The sequence below is a fragment of the Watersipora subatra genome, chromosome 3, assembly GCF_963576615.1.
Source record: "Watersipora subatra chromosome 3, tzWatSuba1.1, whole genome shotgun sequence".
Taxonomy (NCBI): Eukaryota; Metazoa; Bryozoa; class Gymnolaemata; order Cheilostomatida; family Watersiporidae; genus Watersipora; species Watersipora subatra.
The window spans coordinates 60,172,509-60,186,986 of NC_088710.1; positions in this window are offsets into that span (position 1 = coordinate 60,172,509).

Genomic DNA, 14,478 nt, shown 5'->3' on the forward strand with positions numbered 1-14,478 from the left:
TGTTAACAACAGTGCAGTCAAGCATTAGGTATACAATACAATGACGTTACGTCATGCTATTTAGGTCTGACAGGCTTTTTCCCTATTGGCCAATCTGGGTTTATATATCTATGGTGTACATTAATCGCTGTTATTTTATGGCTTCAACTAACCGTTCAAGTTTCTACATTTTCATTTAATAATGATAACTTACTTTAAAAGTTGGTTTTAATAATGGTAACCTATTTTTTAAAGGTTTCAGTCGTTTTTGAAGTGAATTAACTAAAGAATAAGCATACAGTAAAGAGTACAATCCATTTTACTGTCACTATGTGGCTCCAGGGCCTTTTCTCCACCAGTGGTGGCTTCATTCGAATGCATCTAGCGATACACTATCAGTATCATCACTCAGGCTTGAGTAGGAGCATACAGTTTATTGATTCTCCCCCAACAAGCTGGTTGATGCAAGTGTTACAAATTCCATTTTTGCCAGTACAGCTCAAGACTCTTTTTTAGCTATTGAATAGAAGTTTACCACTCTTCCTCCTTTGTTTCTAAAGAATCGCCAATAAGCACTTTCCATTATTTAATTATTTATTTATTCCATTTTTTCTCTTCGATTCCTACCCTAGTCATGCTTTTTTGTTCAGTTTTCATTGTTCTCTTACGTATTTAAAGAGACAAGTATACAAGTATGCTTCAGCAAACCTTTGTATCAACTTCTCAACACTCCCTTCAAAGCTGCGTCAGAGAAGAAACTTACAAGGAGTAAGTAGTGTTGTAGCAAGACGCTCTGCAAACCAGTCAAATTAAGCGGCTTTCCAAGTGATCGCCAGTTTTTTAAAACTCTTGCTTGCTCGCAAACCAAGAAACCACCGGCATTACTATCAGGTGTGCTCATAGAAAGAAAGGTTAGCGTATTGAAATGACTGATGTTAGCACTGAAGACCCAGATTCCGCTTGTTAGTTTAAAGCATCTCAATATACAGGCGCGAGGGTCATGAAATATTTTATAAGTCGCTCGTAGGTGGTAGCTCGAGCCAACCGGGTGACAGAGGCTGCTGTCTCTACTGCTGCCCCTAAGGAAGGCATTGAAGGAGGAGACCGAAAACTGTAGTTATGGCAAGTTGATTGAAGTCGCCTTCAACGTGATTTTTTCTTGGTTCAGTCTCTCTCCAGACAAGCTCAAGTCAAACTGAATATCCTGTGAAAGAGTCCCCAGCCTACCCTCCAAAAGCATACCGTAAAAATAGGTCAGTTGATTGTAGTGGTGTATCATGCCGGAAGAACACATTACCAACATGGCCAAAAAATGTTCTGCAGAGCGCTGACCAACTCCTGCCTGTAATAACACCTACCAGAAGTGTCCATACCCACGTCGGCTGATGTGGTGCGTGATACCATTAACTATTGGAAAAACTATATAAAAACTGGTAAAAGTTATCACTTACAAGTCAGAGTTGTGAAAGAAGGTCCAGCTGAACAGGTGTCAGTTGTGACAGGCAAGTTCTTCAGCGAACTCAATGTAAAAATGTAAAAAAGTACAAAAACCACACTTATTCATTGTAACTTTTTGATAAGTTAGTTCTGGGAGAGCATAACACTAATACTGCATTTTATCTCATATATTGTTGACAATCCGGTTGTTGTTCACCGGATTATCATTTAATAATTTCCTCAAACACAGGATTAGACAGGAAGCAGATAGAGTGAAATGGAATAATTGACTCAAAATAGTCTGTAAAGAGTAGCATAGATGGAATTCTTTATTTTACTCATCTAATGGAGCCCTCTAGTAGTCTGACTTAAGTCTGAGCAGAAGCAGTTGTTGATGTGCCTGCTTCTCTGTTACCAACAAGAGTGAGGGTGATACCTCCCAAGTTGTTGGTGAATATTGTGTTGATATTGCCTTGTTTCAGGGTGAAAGTCTTAGTGAAGGCTTTTAGACTGGCGTCTCCCCAGTAGCTTAACTATGTATCATATATTTGTCAACTCAAGATGGTTCACTGCCAGTTGGTTATGGATATTCGCCATGTTTGGAAGTGTAAACCAGTCAATCTTCGTGTAGTTGTTTAACTGCTTTATTTGAAATCAACATAAACCGCCAGCTGTTGTCAATGAGCTCTAACCTACAAGTCAAATATTCCGTTCCTATAAAGCTGAACTTGCACAAAAGTGAACATGCAATTATGATGTCTATAGTTGCAACGAGACTGACAGAATAAAGATGCCTTACGTTTCGACTAGATCTCAATAGCCGACATCAGCTGACACAACGATAACAACTTGCGATGTAATGTTACATGTATTCACGTACATGTACAAGCTTCATTGATTTTAATCTGGAAACATCCTGGCAATCGTAGCACCTTAAAGATCGAAAACAACAGCAAATGGTAAAAAATACCAACACTTTCTGATAAAATCTACAAAGGTTTTATGAAAAGTCAACTTAAAGATATTGCAATACTGTAGCGTTGTGAACAGATCCAGTATTCTCGAAAGGTCGGCTTGATATTCGACTAATCTATGCTATGACTACACATGTGGTGAAAATGCAATAAACTGTCATAGCTCTTGTTTTATCAACAGAAGCATAAATCATACATGTAGGTTCAACCTTTTGACGGTATTTCCATGGCTAACCATCTTGAAGCAATTCTTGATACTCTGTTTGCTTGAGACTCCAGTATGTTTACCAAGGATATAGCAAGCTCTTAAATAATCTGGTAGTGCTCAACAAACCTTGCTTGGAGCTTTCAGTTATCTACTCTTTGGTGCCTTGTATGTAAGGGCTTTACAACATAATAACAGGAATATATCTCTATATAATAACAGTAATATGTCTCAGTATACCTGTAATAACAGTAATGTATGTGAATATAATAACAGTGATACCTCTCAATATAATAACAGTAATATATATCAATACAATAACAGTAGTACCTCTCAATATAATAACAGTAACATCTTTCCGTATAATAACAGTAATATATATCAATATAATAACAGTAATATCTGTCAATATAATAACAGTAATATCTCTCAATATAAGAACAGTAATACCTCTTAATATAATAACAGTAATATCTCTCAATATAATAACAGTAACATCTCTCCGTATAATAACAGTAATATATATCAATATAATAACAGCAATACCTCTCAATATAATAACAGTAACCCCTCTCAATATAATAACAGTAATACCTCCCAATATAATAACAGTAATATCTCTCAATATAATAACAGTAACATCTCTCCCTATAATAACAGTAATATATATCAATATAACAACAGTAATACCTCTCAATATAATAACAGTAATACCTCTCAATATAATAACAGTAATATCTCTCAATATAATAACAGTAGTATGTTTCAATATAATAACAGTAATATATCTCAATATAATAACATCAATACCTCTCAGTATAATAACAGTAATACCTTTCAATATAATATGAGTAATATCTCTCAATGTAGTAACAGTAACACTTTTCAATATAATAACAGCAATAACTCTCAATATAGTTGCAGTAATACCTCTCAATATAATAACAGTAATACTTCTCAATATAATAACAATAATAACTCTCAATATAATAACACTAGTACCTTGTAACATAATAGTAGTAATATAACTCAATATAATTATAATAGTTAGTTAAGTAGTTAGTAATAAGTAGTTAGGTATTAGAGGAGTATATTGAGTAGTTAGGTGTTAGAGGAGTGTATTGAGTAGTTAGGTGTTAGAGGAGTGTATTGAGTAGTTAGGTGTTAGAGGAGTGTATTGAGTAGTTAGGTGTTAGAAGAGTGTATTGAGTAGTTAGGTGTTAGAGGAGTGTATTGAGTAGTTAGGTGTTAGAGGAGTGTATTGAGTAGTTGGGTGTTAGAGGAGTGTATTGAGTAGTTAGGTGTTAGAGGAGTGTATTGAGTAGTTAGGTGTTAGAAGAGTGTATTGAGTAGTTAGGTGTTAGAGGAGTGTATTGAGAAGTTAGGTATTAGAGGAGTGTATTGAGTAGTTGGGTGTTAGAGGAGTGTATTGAGGAGTTAGGTTTTAGATGAGTGTATTGAGTAGTTAGGTGTTAGAGGAGTGTATTGAGTAGTTAGGTGTTAGAGGAGTGTATTGAGTAGTTAGGTGTTAGAGGAGTGTATTGAGTAGTTAGGTATTAGAGGAGTGTATTGAGGAGTTAGGTGTTAGAGGAGTGTATTTAGGAGTTAGGTGTTAGAGGAGTGTATTGAGTAGTTGGGTGTTAGAGGAGTGTATTGAGTAGTTAGGTATTAGAGGAGTGTATTGAGTAGTTGGGTGTTAGAAGAGTGTATTGAGTAGTTAGGTGTTAGAGGAGTGTATTGAGTAGTTAGGTGTTAGAGGAGTGTATTGAGTAGTTAGGTATTAGAGGAGTGTATTGAGTAGTTGGGTGTTACAAGAGTGTATTGAGTAGTTAGGTGTTAGAGGAGTGTATTGAGTAGTTGGGTGTTAGAGGAGTGTATTGAGTAGTTGGGTGTTAGAGGAGTGTATTGAGTAGTTAGGTATTAGAGGAGTGTATTGAGTAGTTGGGTATTAGAGGTGTGTATTGAGTAGTTAGGTGTGAGATGAGTGTATTGAGTAGTTAGGTGTTAGAGGAGTGTATTGAGTAGTTAGGTGTTAGAGGAGTGTATTGAGTAGTTAGGTATTAGAGGAGTGTATTGAGTAGTTAGGTGTTAGAAGAGTGTATTGAGTAGTTAGGTGTTAGAGGAGTGTATTGAGTAGTTAGGTGTTAGAGGAGTGTATTGAGTAGTTAGGTGTTAGAGGAGTGTATTGAGTAGTTAGGTGTTAGAGGAGTGTATTGAGTAGTTAGGTATTCCAGGAGTGTATTGAGTAGTTGGGTGTTAGAGGAGTGTATTGAGTAGTTAGGTATTAGAGGAGTGTATTGAGTAGTTGGGTGTTAGAAGAGTGTATTGAGTAGTTAGGTGTTAGAGGAGTGTATTGAGAAGTTAGGTATTAGAGGAGTGTATTGAGTAGTTGGGTTTTAGAGGAGTGTATTGAGGAGTTAGGTTTTAGATGAGTGTATTGAGTAGTTAGGTATTAGAGGAGTGTATTGAGTAGTTGGGTGTTAGAAGAGTGTATTGAGTAGTTAGGTGTTAGAGGAGTGTATTGAGTAGTTAGGTGTTAGAGGAGTGTATTGAGTAGTTAGGTATTAGAGGAGTGTATTGAGTAGTTGGGTGTTAGAAGAGTGTATTGAGTAGTTAGGTGTTAGAGGAGTGTATTGAGTAGTTAGGTGTTAGAGGAGTGTATTGAGTAGTTAGGTATTAGAGGAGTGTATTGAGTAGTTGGGTGTTAGAAGAGTGTATTGAGTAGTTAGGTGTTAGAGGAGTGTATTGAGTAGTTAGGTGTTAGAGGAGTGTATTGAGTAGTTGGGTGTTAGAAGAGTGTATTGAGTAGTTAGGTGTTAGAGGAGTGTATTGAGTAGTTAGGTATTCCAGGAGTGTATTGAGTAGTTGGGTGTTAGAGGAGTGTATTGAGTAGTTAGGTATTAGAGGAGTGTATTGAGTAGTTGGGTGTTAGAAGAGTGTATTGAGTAGTTAGGTGTTAGAGGAGTGTATTGAGTAGTTAGGTGTTAGAGGAGTGTATTGAGTAGTTAGGTGTTAGAGGAGTGTATTGAGTAGTTAGGTATTAGAGGAGTGTATTGAGTAGTTAGGTGTTAGAAGAGTGTATTGAGTAGTTAGGTGTTAGAGGAGTGTATTGAGTAGTTAGGTGTTAGAGGATTGTATTGAGTAGTTAGGTGTTAGAGGAGTGTATTGAGTAGTTAGGTATTAGAGGAGTGTATTGAGTAGTTAGGTGTTAGAAGAGTGTATTGAGTAGTTACATGTTAGAGGAGTGTATTGAGTAGTTAGGTATTCCAGGAGTGTATTGAGTAGTTGGGTGTTAGAGGAGTGTATTGAGTAGTTAGGTATTAGAGGAGTGTATTGAGTAGTTGGGTGTTAGAAGAGTGTATTGAGTAGTTAGGTGTTAGAGGAGTGTATTGAGTAGTTAGGTGTTAGAGGAGTGTATTGAGCAGTTAGGTGTTAGAGGAATGTATTGAGTAGTTAGGTATTAGAGGAGTGTATTGAGTAGTTGGGTGTTAGAGGAGTGTATTGAGTAGTTAGGTGTTTGAGGAGTGTATTGAGGAGTTGGGTGGTAGAGGAGTGTATTGAGGAGTTAGAATTAGCTAAGTTTCATTAGAGAAAAGAACAAATTGTTGGAAGACCCTTTATTAAAGATAGATTGGGGCTGCAGCTGTTTTGTTGGAATTGCAGGCAGTAGTTGTATTAAGCCCACCCAACCCCTCTTCCTTGATAGAGTGCCAGGAACAATCGTCTATGCAGATGGAGAGCCGTCTGAAACCCTTTAACTTCTGTCTGGAGGAGGACGCGCACCAGTTACCATTGAATATTGCACAGGCTTTGATATGAATGAGGCTGAGGTAAAATGGCAGAAAGCTCACACCAAGTTGGAGTTGGCAGGACACAGGGCTGAAGCCACCAAAAGCCTGAAGTTTAGCCAAGAACTCAAGGCCTGGCTAAAAGAACTTAAGAGGCAGGTGTAAGATCAAAGATTTTGTGTTCTGGAAAAGCCATCTAGACCCAGATTTCCAAAATACACTTTTCTGCCTTTTTTGCTGAGCCTCTTTTAGATGTGGAGTAAACTTGGACCCTCGGTCCAGCCATTTGCCTCTGCAACTTCTTAAAACCAGCTAATAAAGTACTTGACGTTCCCAGAACCAGAGTACTGAGGTGATTTAAGCTGGCTACCGGAGCTGGGACCAAGTTTACGCTTGGTTTTCCACACGAGTTACTTGGTCATCTGAGTGTCCTCAACAGTGACCGAGCCCTCTTCAGTAACAGGAAAGGTCGGCCATGTGACCGTGGTGACCACGAGGTCAATTTCTACTGCCCTGATCACAGTGCTTAGCCATAACAATAGCTCATCACGCCGTCCTGTGAATGACAAGCATTCAGGAAGTTCAACATAAGAATGGCTACTGCTGTCACTGTCTGTAGAAATGTTACTGAGGTTTTATCTAGTGAATCGTATATTGACAATGAGATGGACAGTGTTTGGCCAGCTTCTACCCCAATATGCAATAATGAGTCATTCAGCACCTTCACAGCAATTGACCAATGAAATGCTACTGTAGTAACAGATCTAAGCACCCATCATTTATTAACCACAATTAGTATTAGACTAGATGAATGCCTGAAATTGCCTGGATAATAAAATGGCCGTTGGACAGAAAGTATATTTTTATTTCACATACAACAATATTTGCCGTTCTAATTTTCATGAGAAAAGTGTCTTGTATAGCTAAAATAAATTAAAAGAAAAGATAGAAACAACCGTAAAGTTTTTCAAACTTTGTCAAACAACTGTAACTTTCAAGCCTCCTATCTGGCATAAAATGTTTTTTGCAGTTTTTTGCAACTATAAAAGGATTTAAATGTAAATGTGAAGGAATTAGGAAATAATAGCTAAAGTAAGTTTGTTTTGCTACGATTACAATAAAAGGTGATTTGGTAAAGATACAATTAATATGAACTGAGAAAACAAAATCAAAACCCTGAATATGTTGAATTAATAACAGTTTTTGCATCCAAGTGTGTGCATAAAAAAGGTTACTGTTCCTTCAGAGGCTATCCATCAAAACTTTGAATGCGATGGTACTGGTACATCTCAATACTGATACAAATGTAAAAATGAGATATCCTACTGTTTTTGTCTCACCAAACGGAGAGAGAATATAGAAGATCTTTCTACAGAGATAGTAAAATTGTCCACGAAAAAAGAGTTGATCTTGATTGCGATATAGCATTTGAACCTTATGAAAAATCAAAACTAGAAGTTAAAAAAAGCATTGTGTTTCATGGAGTTAATAGAATTCAAGGTATATTATATTGTCTGTGATATTTGCTTTGTATAGCTAAGTGGTAGAGCGCGTGGAATTTAATCTTGCAGCTGCAATCTTTGTCAGTTCAAATCCATCAGAATACGAAATTTTAATTGCGAGATTTTAATAGCTATAGCTGGAGATACACAGATATACAGACAAACAAATTTTGAGAAATATATACACGTATATAAAATGAATAACAGAACTCTTTATTAACTCTTCTTAAAAAGGGATCATTTGTACTGAATTTCAAACAGAAAGAGGAGAAAGCTATTTTTGAACCATTCAGCTTTATTTGTGGATGTCATTTAGTTCTGAGTTCTGTTAAACTGAATATAATATATTTCTGCTTCTGCATATTCATATATGCTCAATAAGTTTTCGTTACGATGATCAACTAGCGGAAGAAATTCAAGCCATCTGACATACATCCCTCTTACTATTTTAGAGCCTCAAACTAAAAGCCAGTCATTTAATAATATAATGTAGGCAGTGCAGCTTGTTACGTATGTTACAGCTCATGTATTATAAAAGCTGCCTGCAAGTGATTCTTCTGACTTTTGAGATTAGACAGTCTTAAGTAAAAGTAAACAAATGCAGTGAACCTAATCTTTGTTTATGAAATATAGCTTAAAACTCTCATTGATGGCTATCTGTCCAAATCAAATTTTTGAATGATTCGAGGTTAAGCGGCGGCTGAAAAAAGAGCATAGTGGACAAGAACAGTGTGGAGTAGAGAGGAATAGTACAGAGTAGAGAGGAATAGTACAGAGTAGAGAGGAATAGTACAGAGTAGAGAGGAATAGTACGGAGTAGAGAGGAATAGTACAGAGTAGAGAGGAATAGTACAGAGTAGAGAGGAATAGTACAGAGAAGAGAGGAATAGTACAGAGTAGAGAGGAATAGTACAGAGTAGAGAGGAATAGTGCAGAATAGAGAAGAATAGTACAGAGTAGAGAGGAATAGTACAGAGTAGAGAGGAATAGTACAGAGTAGAGAGGAATAGTACAGAGTAGAGAGGAATAGTATGAAGTAAAGAGGAATAGTACAGAGTAGAGAGGAATAGTGCAGAATAGAGAGGAATAGTACAGAGTAGAGAGGAGTAACGTCGAGTAAAGAGGAGAAGTGCGGAGTAGAGAGGAGTAGTGCATAGTAGAGAGGAATAGTACGGAGTAGAGAGTAATAGTGCAGAGTAGAGAGGAATAGTACAGAGTAGAGAGGAATAGTACAGAGTAGAGAGGAATAGTACAGAGTAGAGAGGAATAGTACAGAGTAGAGAGGAATAGTACAGAGTAGAGAGGAATAGTACAGAGTAGAGAGGAGTAGTACAGAGTAGAGAGGAATAGTACAGAGTAGAGAGGAATAGTGCAGAATAGAGAAGAATAGTACAGAGTAGAGAGGAATAGTACAGAGTAGAGAGGAATAGTACAGAGTAGAGAGGAATAGTACAGAGTAGAGAGGAATAGTATGAAGTAAAGAGGAATAGTACAGAGTAGAGAGGAATAGTGCAGAATAGAGAGGAATAGTACAGAGTAGAGAGGAGTAACGTCGAGTAAAGAGGAGAAGTGCGGAGTAGAGAGGAGTAGTGCATAGTAGAGAGGAATAGTACGGAGTAGAGAGTAATAGTGCAGAGTAGAGAGGAATAGTACAGAGTAGAGAGGAATAGTATGGAGTAGAGAGAAATAGTGCAGAGTAGAGAGGAATAGTACAGAGTAGAGAGGAATAGTACAGAGTAGAGAGGAATAGTGTGGAGTAGAGAGGAATAGTGTGGAGTAGAGAGGAATAGTGTGGAGTAGAGAGGAATAGTACGGAGTAGAGAGGAATAGTACAGAATAGAGAGGAATAGTACAGAGTAGAGAATAATAGTACAGAGTAGAGAGGAATAGTACAGAGTAGAGAGGAATAGTATGGAGTAGAGAGGAATAGTACAGAGTAGAGAGGAATAGTACAGAGTAGAGAAGAATAGTGCAGAGTAGAGAGGAATAGTGCATAGTACAGAGGAATAGGAACATTCCAAGACAAACTTGCAAACTTTTATTGTGGAAACCAGAAATTTGCTGTTTTGTTAGCACATTTTGATTTCATCTCATTATAATCACTTGGCGATGGGTGGTTACTATGTACATTAATGTGGTTATTAAAATCTAAAGTTGTTAGGCATAAAGGTAGTTTATGGCAACCATTAATTTTCTTGCTTGGGTAAAGTGATATTGGCCTTTTGGAATACTGACCCTTGTGCTGTAATGATTTGTCGAACCGTTCATGGTTTCGTTAAAGTTTATCCGGTCTGTAGTCTCTAAATGATCTGGTTTAACCGATGCTACTACAGGTGATGTATTTTATTGCAATGAGTAAAGGTGTGTGTTTATAATCTTGTAAGTACACCTGATGTATATATTACTCTGTAACTGATCAGGGAACATTCACAGTTGATGGAGCTATATTACTAGTTCACTTTGTTTAGAATATCGTGTGACATTTCTGAGCACATAAAGTAAACAGTATACTAAACTGTGACCTACTTAAGTCTGCATGGCTACATCACAATTCATCATAGCAAAAATAAGAATCATTTAAACTTTCAAGTCAAATTTTTGATGTGCTTTTATCTGTTACCAACAGAAATCTTTAGTGTTGCTATTGAGAGCCTTGCCTTCACCTTCTCTCTATAAATATTTCCCTTGCTGCATCTATCCACTTATTTATCTCATATGATGCGGATATATGTTCCACCTGTACACAGCCTAATTGTTGAACCTGACTTAGGATGCAGTCAAGCGGATAAAGAGAAGAGTTCAAGTTAAATATGTAATTAGGCTACTGGTTACAGGTTCAGAAAGGGTGTGCGCTCGATCACATTATCTAAGAGACATATTTCCTGATGGATCCTTTCCAGACAGCTTGTTGGTAGTCAAGCCTCATAATACATCAGGTTAGTATACTTCTTACTCAGTATCTTTAGGTCTCTATAAGTCGATCACCATAGAGAGGGTATACATGGTCAGTGAGTACATGTATGACATTTCCTGTCTCACATGTCTGAAAGAAGCTTTCCTAAAACAGAGTACATAAGGTTTTGCTGTTCTTTCAATTGCGTGTTTCAGTATTACTCTTGAAAATTTTATTGTAATTTGTGTTAGGAAAAAAGGAACGTGGATTGCAATGAATAATATTAATTTTTCAAATAATCATCTCAGTCTGGTCCCATGGTTCATACTACTTTTGTAAGATGAGTCGGAGAAGTCGAATTCTGACAGTGATCATCTGCAGTCTACTCAGTCAGACTGTGCAGACTCTAGTAAAGCTGAATATGATAGTCAGGTACCTTCTATAGCTGGTTATGATATGAAAACTGTCTGTAAGTTTGAAACAGTATATACACAAGCAAATAAAAAGGAATAAATTTTGGTATTTCAGTAGTTTAGCCAGTCCTATAAAGCGATCATTAAGTGGTTTGTATTGATCATTGTCCTTAACACTGTAAAGAAAACTGCCTGTTTCTTTTACTCTACACAAAGCAGTCAAACAACAACATTGAGTGCTGAATGCCAATGGAAAGTATATTTAATAGCTAAATATATAAGTATACTGGCATGACAGGCAATAAACCACATTCAAAGCATGCAGAGAGGGTGCGCATACTGCTCTGCCAAATTGATCGAATCTTCTTCCTTTTATACTTTTAATTTCGTTTTAGGCTTCGCCCTTTTTTCTTTTACGCTCAGTTGCTCTTTCTTGATTTTCTTGGTTTGTTTTTGGTTTCTTTTTGGTAGCCTGAGTGTTCTAACGGTTGCTGAGCCTTTCTGGTGTCTTGAAGTCTCAGCCCAACAATCGTGGTGACCAGGAGGCCCGTCGCTACAGCCCTGGTCACAATGCTCTGCCATAACAATACTTGTTTATATTGGTCATTGTCTTTAATACCTGTAATGTAAAATACATAACAGTCATGGTGTCTAAGAAAGAATATTCAGAAGGTAGATTTAATTGCTTTAGTATTCAAAACTTTCATTTAGTAGAAAGGAAAAGTATGGAGTAGAAAGGAATAGTATGGAGTAGAGAGGAATAGTATGAAGTAGAGAGTAATAGTGCAGAGTAGAGAAGAATAGTACAGGGTAAAAAGGAATAGCACAGAGTAGAGAGGAATAGTACAGAGTAGAGAGGAGTAGTGTACTAAGAGCAAAATAAATTAAATTTCTGAAAACTCTGCAGAAGGTGAGACAAAGTAGCAAACTTCTACTATGGAAAACAAATAATTTACTCTTTTGTTTACACATTTTGACTTTATCTCATTATAATCACTTGATGATGGGTGGTTCCTACATACATGTGTTTCTTCCATTGATTTTTTGCTAGAATTATGTGACCTTGGGCTTTTGGAGTACTGACCCTTCTGCTGTAATTATTAGTCAAACTTCTCATGGTTTTGTTAAAGTGTATCCAGTCTGTAGTCTCTGTACGACCTGGATGAACCAACGATAATACAGGTGATGTATTTTAATGCAATGAGTAAGGGCACTTGTTTATAATTTTGTAGCCTATGGACCCTGGTTCAGGTGTAATCACTGTTTCACACCCTTACCTTAACGACATTGAAATAGACAGCGAAGATGACGAACAGCTGCAACACTATTTTGAATCAAGGCGAAGCAGTGGCGGAGGAGAGATCACAGATATTAAGTATGTAAAGGATGATAATAATGGCATCAACAAAATCCTGATCAAGTTTGCTGATATCCAGTGTAAGTACACCTGATGCATATATTACTCTGTAACTGATCAGCAAACATTCACAGTTGATGGAGCTATATTACTAGTTTACTTTGTTTAGAAGATCATGTGACCTTTCTGAGCCCTTGAAGTAATCAGTATTCTAAACTGTGACCCACTCAAGTCTGCAAGGCTAGATCACAATTCATCATATCAACGCTAAGCATAATTTAAATCATTTTATTTCTGTTACCAACAGAAATCTTTAGTATTCCAACTGAGAGCCTCCTTCAACTGATTCTCTCTATATATATTTCCTTTGCTACATCTATCCACTTATCTCTCTCACATAATGCATATAACTGTTCCACCTTTACACAGCCTAATTGTTGTACGTAATTTATGATGCTGTCAGGGAGATAAAGAGATAAGTTTAAGTTCAATATATAAATACCGGTTACAGGTTCAGAGAGGGTGTGTGCTCGATCACATTATCTAAAAGATGTTTTTGGTTATGACACCTCTTTAGACGTCCAGTTGGTGGTCAAGCCTTATAATACATCAGGTTAGTATACTTCTTACTCAGTATCTTGTTGTCCCTACAAGTTGACCGCTATAGAGAGGGTATGCATGGCCAGTGAGTACATGTATATTTCCTGTCTCGTATGTCTGAAAAAACTTTACTAAAACAGAGTACATGTAGTTTTGCTGTTTATTCAACTGCGTGTTTCAGTATCACTTATGAAAATTTTATTATAATTAATATTAGAGAAAAAGGAACGTGTTTTGTAATGAATAATATCAATTTTCAATTAGCCATCTCATTTCGGTTCCATGGTTCATATTACTTTTGTAAGATGAGTTGAAGAAGTTGAATTCTGACGGTGATAATCTGCAGTCTACTCATCCAGACTATGCAGACTCTACTACAGCTGGATGTGATAGTCAGGCACCTTCTATAACTAGTGATGATATGCAGACTGTCTGTAAGTGTGAAACACTGTATACACTAGCAAATAAAAAAGAAGTTTTAGTACTTTAGCAAGTCCTAAAAGGTGATCGTTAGGTAGTATAGATAGTTAGGTCATTGTCCTTAATAATGTAAAAAAACTGCCGATTCTCTTTACTCTTATAAAGTTGTCAAGCAACAACACCATGTGTTAAACCCCAATGAAATATATATTTAATAAATGAATACATACATATACATGTATGAGTCATGCATATTTATTTTGGCTACGTGTATACTTGCTAGCATGTATACTTAAATGCAGGTAATAAACCACATTCAAGGCATGCAGAGAGAGTGCAAATACCGCTCTGCCAAAACAATCAAACTTTCTTCATTTTATATTTTTAATATCGTTTTTGGCTTTGCTCCTTTTTCTCTAGTCTATACTTGGTTTCTCTTTCACTGTCTTCTCAGTTTTTCCTTGTTCTTTTTGGTTTTTCCTTAGTAACCTGAGTGTCCTTACGGTTGCTAGGCCTTCCTGGTGTCGTGTAGATTCAGCCCTTCGACCGTTGTGACCAGGATGCCGATCGCTACGACCCTGGTCACAATGCTATGCAGTATCACTACCTGTTTGTATTGGTCATGTCCTTAATCCTTATAATGTAAACTACATAACAGCCATGGTGTCTAAGATAAAGTATTCAGAAGGTAAATCTAATTGTTTTAGCATTCAAAACTATACTATGGTTTTAACATACTTTTGTGGTAATTCATTAAAAGGGAACTTGTATGACTTTGTTATGTGAGCGTTAGCACTGAGTTTATATTAACAAAAAATAACCAATTTCTGAAATTGTGAGAATAGTTTTTTCCTGAAAGGATAATCGTATTTGAAGATTAGTCCCTAGTAGGAAAGTTTGCAGTTTTAAA